Here is a 4,824-nt window from a genome sequence, read left to right as displayed (position 1 = left end):
TTTATACAAATGAGTAAACCAAGCCTCAGAGAAGTGAAACAAGTTTAGTTTGTAAGAACAAGGGGTTGGTGTTGTGGTACAGTGGGTGAAGCTACCACCTATATGGGTGCCAATTCGAGTCCTGGTTTCTCCACTTCCCATCCAGTTCCCTGCTAATACTTCTGGAATGGCAGTGGAGGATAACTTGTATCTCAAATTAATCAAAAAAGAGACAGGATATGAGCCAATATAGTTCTGATTCAAAGTGAATGCACTGTTTACCATCTGCAGTGATGGTTGTTCCCTATCTAAGGAAATATTTAAAGGCAGCGACAGATGAGACAGAGACCTTCTGTCCACTAGTTCACTTACCAAATGGCCTTAATGGCCTGGGGTAGGTCTACCCGGAGCTAGGTGCCAGGAACTCCATCCAGGTCTCCCACACAGGTGTCAGAGACCAAGACACCCGTGTCATCTTCACTGCCTTACCAGAAACATTAGCAGGAAGCTGGATCTGAAGCAGAGCAGCTGGAACTCCAACAGGTGCTCCCATATGGTTTGCTGGGGTCGGCACTGGTGACTTAACCTGTTGGACCACATTAGCAGCCCCATTTGCTTTTCCTTCTATCAGCCTATAACCCTAAAATGGCTATTTATCTTTACTTTCTCCCCCAGCATGTTTGTAGTAGAGTGATGAAAATGTCATATACAGTGATACTATTAGGCAAGAGGAAAACAATTTATAGAATAAGTACTACCTATAAAAGTATACAGTTATGCATTTCACTAATCCATAATTTTTCTAAATTATACCATCATGTAGGAAGTAACCTGAGGTTTCACACTTTAGTGAAGTTATCCATATCCCATATTGGAGTGCCTAGAATCAATTCTTAGCTCTGGTCCCTGACTTCAACTTCCTGCTAACACAGATCTCTGAAGGGAACAGTGTTGGCTCATGTAATTGGGTTCCTATCACCCATGTGGGGAACCTAAGTTTCATTCCAGACTCCTGGTTTTGGTCACAGCTCAGCCCAGCGTTTTTGGGCATTTGAGGAATGAAATAATAGGATTGATCAGTCTGATTTTTGTAGATTATTTTTAGTCCTTCACTTGTACGAGTAAAAGAGGGAGAGAGAACTTTCCATCAACTGGTTCAATCAACAGATGTCTGCAATGGTCAGGGCAGGCCAGGCCTAAACCAGTAGCATCTTCCAGGTCTCCCAAACGTGCAAAAGGGGCCTAAGCATATGGGCCATCTTCATTGCTTTTCCTTGGCCATTAGCAGGGAGCCAGATTGAAAGCGGAGCAGTCAGGATACGAACAGGTGCCCACCTAGGATACCAATATTACAGGCAGCAGCTTTAGCTACTCCACGACCCTGGTCCCCAAGTCAGTTTTTAGAAATAAGTGATTGACAAGTATCTTTTATTTTCCTATGGGCTAAATGCTGTGCTCTGTTTTGGTATATAATTTAAGCAAGAGCAGAGTGGCCTTTTCACTCATGAAGCTTGCAATTAGGAATTCTCTTTAGCTCATCCATGTTTTATATAATTCCTATAGCACTCAATATCTGTATAATAAATACATTATGATTAAATTTCTAACGGATAGAACAATGTTTTGTCCATCTTTGTTTAATCTCACTCTCCAACATAAATCTTGGTAGAAGGATATATTCAATGCCTAAGTTTCGGCATTTTTACATTCTCCAACCAAAGTACCTGGTATCATGAAAGACTTCATAGGCATGAATGCATTTTGTGTAAAAAAAAAATGTGCCCAGCTTGGGGTCAAATAGTTCATGTGATTTTTTTATTTAATAAATATAAATTTCCAAAGTACAGTTAATGGATTACAATGGCTCCCCCCCCATAATTTCCCTCCCACACACACCCCTCCCATCTCCCGCTCCCTCTCCCATTCCATTCACATCAAGATTCATTTTCAATTATCTTTATATACAGAAGATCAATTCAGTATATATTAAGTAAAGATTTCATCAGTTGACACCCACACAGAAACACAAAGTGTAAAATACTGTTTCAGTACTAGTTATAGCATTACTTCATATTGGACAACACATTAAGGACAGATCCCACATGAGAAGTAAGTACAGGATTTGTATAATAAAGTTAATGAGTTTAAGTTCACATTTTACAACTTAGGAAGCTGCTTTTGAATTTGAGATGTAATGTTTCCCTCCAACCCCCTAGAAAGTCTCCATTCAAACCATTTTCTCCTGTCATCAAAATACACCACACAGAGCTCCCTCAGGCATGAATTCTGTCAATACACAGCAGGTTTCTGAGAGATTCTCTAAATGCAGCTGACGCTACCTTCAAAACAATGCAGAACCACTGCCCAGAGCATCAGAACAGGTGGAACGAAACACTGTCAGAGTCAATGATTCACTCAGGCACCTCACAGGAAGGGGAAGTGGAGTCCTCCATTTCAGGCATCAGGTGCCATTTCTCCACCTCTGCAACATCCCTGTGGCTCAGTAGAGGCGCAGCCGACACAACTGTTTCTCGTTGTGAAATTCGACAATGAGCACCCTATGGACCATCAGCCTCAGCTCCCTCACTTCTCCATCAGATGTTGATAAGCAGCCATTTGACCAGTGAGCGCCAGATGGCAGCTGAGCCGGAAAGATGGGCTGTAGAAATGGCTGCAGTTAAAGAAAAGCTTTCCTTCCCATTTTTAACTGATGAAATTTCATCTTAAAAAAATAAAAATAAAAAGAAAGACCTTGTTCCAAGGTAGGTGTTTGGTGCTACAGGAAGGACAACATTTGAGATGCCCATTTCGGAGGGCCTTGGCTGAGTCCCAACCCCACTCTCAGCTACAGTTTCCTGCTAATGCAGACCCTGGTAGGCAATAGGTGTTGGGTCAATACTCGTGTCCTTAGCACCCATGTGCGAGACCTATGCTGAGTTCCTAACTCCCAAGCATTTGGGGAGTGAACTAGTAGATGCAAGGTTCCCCTCTATTCCTCCCCACATAGTTTGTCCTCCTAACACTCCTCCACTCCCATCTCTCATTTCATCCCTCCCTCAAATAAACATACCTGAAAGCTAGCACTGGGGCATGGCTGGTTAAGCTGTAGCCTATGATGCCAGCATTCCACATCAGAGTGCCAATTTAAGTCCTGGCTGCTCCATTTCTGATCCAGCTCCCAAGATGCCTCAAGTTCTTGGGTCCCTACACAAATGGAAAACCCAGAAGGACTTGCTGGTTCCTGGCTTCAGCCTGGACCAGTTAAGGATATTACAGCCATTTTGAGAGAAAACCAGCAGATGCAAGAACTCTGTCACTGCATTTCAAAAAACTGCATAAGTGTTGCTCACACAACTCAGGTAACTTTTAGCAATGTGTTCCCAATTCTGCCCTAACATGTAGTTCTCCCTAAATTACAAAAACAAAACAAAAACCTTACAGTATAGTGAACCACAAATATTTGTCCATAGAAGTACATGTGTGAGTAATTAGGGTAATTTTGTTCAAGTAAATTTTGTTACAATCAGAATAGCATCTGTCTCACTAAAACTTACAAAATTTTCAAATTACAACATTTCAAGTACATTAACTGTTTAAATTTATTGTTTACTGTCCTGACAATAGCGTAGATATTTTCACATGGCTTCAGTGTAAAATATGAATGGAGACTTTTGTTTATGAACTTGTTACTTAAAAATAGCAACTCTTAAAATTATGATGCATTTCTCTCCTGTTTATAATGTTAACCACCACCAGTACTCAGACTTATTTAGACTTCCTCAAAATTGTTAGGGTACAGTAGTCAGGATTTTACTTCCAACAGCCTTGGAGCGACGGGAAACTATGAGAGAATATATCCTAAGGGAGGAAGGAACAAAAGTCAGTTGGACCTGCTAAAAAAGCCACTCACCAGTCAACAGAGAGGGACACCAAGCCTGGCATGGAGGTGGTCACTTGGGTTTGCCATACGATCTAGCTTCAGGGAAATCCCAGGGAGAAAGGTGCACGAGCAAAGGCCTTAAAATGACCTGTTGCAGGTCTCAGCAGTGTGCTAGGGACGCGAGGCCGTCCTGTTCTGAGTCCTCTCTAGCTGCCTGCAGCACATGAGTGAAGGTCATTCTCTTCGTTTCGGCAAGAATTGGCATGGCTATGGCGTGTACCTTTGGCAGTGCCTCTCCAGTCCTTTCCTCCACGGAGCTGAACTCGGACCCCGTGTTGGTCTCCAGCTCCTTTTAAGTGGTCTCTGGGAACAGGTGTTTTATGTAGACATTAAGATGCCCATATCCCAGATCAGAGCTCCTGGATTTGATTCTTGACTCTCATAACTCCAGCAAGGGCAGACTCTAGGAGCAGCAGTGATGACTCAAGTAATTGAGTTCTACAACTCACCAGGGAGAACTATTTTTTATTCCTAGCTCCTGCCTCTGGGCCCTAGCTCACCCCACCCATTTCAGGCAATTCAGGAGTGAACCAGAAAATTCTCTCTCCCAATCTCTACCCCTCAGGTAAAAATAATACATTAAGTATTCCTTATCTATCAAATTTTTTCCAGTGCAAATGCTCAATTTTTGCATTGATGTTCCTTACAGCTATCCATAAAAGCAGAATATTTGTATATGGTACAAATGTAATTATCAATTATTATAAAAATAAACTAAAATGTTTCTTTAAATTCTATGTTATTTCTTTTTCATGTACATGTATAAAATACTCCCAAGGTTGTAGCATTAATTGTTTTACTCAGGAAATGTTAAATTATTATGGGACTTTGCACAAAGTATGTAATTTCTCTGTTGTTTCCTTATTTATAAAATGGGATTTGCTAAATGACACTAAGATTCCCCT

At 41.5% G+C, this 4,824-nt stretch overlaps 1 long non-coding RNA gene across 2 annotated transcripts; it reads right to left on the bottom strand.

The window, feature by feature from the left end:
• Positions 1-1,968: 1,968 nt before the first annotated feature.
• On the bottom strand, positions 1,969-4,218 carry LOC149126585 (uncharacterized). Of its 2 annotated transcripts, none has more exons than XR_016233429.1 (3): positions 3,890-4,218; positions 3,050-3,183; positions 1,969-2,638 (listed from the first exon to the last, which is right to left on the bottom strand). It is a non-coding gene; the product is annotated as an uncharacterized LOC149126585 (long non-coding RNA). The 2 variants fall into 2 exon arrangements; XR_016233430.1 differs by having other exon boundaries at positions 1,969-2,650; positions 3,890-4,029.
• Between the last annotated feature and the right edge of the window lie 606 nt (positions 4,219-4,824).

The sequence above is a fragment of the Oryctolagus cuniculus genome, chromosome 5 (assembly GCF_051225735.1).
Source record: "Oryctolagus cuniculus isolate XC-2025 breed Fujian yellow rabbit chromosome 5, ASM5122573v1, whole genome shotgun sequence".
Lineage (NCBI taxonomy): Eukaryota > Metazoa > Chordata > Mammalia > Lagomorpha > Leporidae > Oryctolagus > Oryctolagus cuniculus.
Note: the sequence above shows the minus strand (reverse complement) of the source record. Positions and strands in the feature narration are given on the sequence as shown.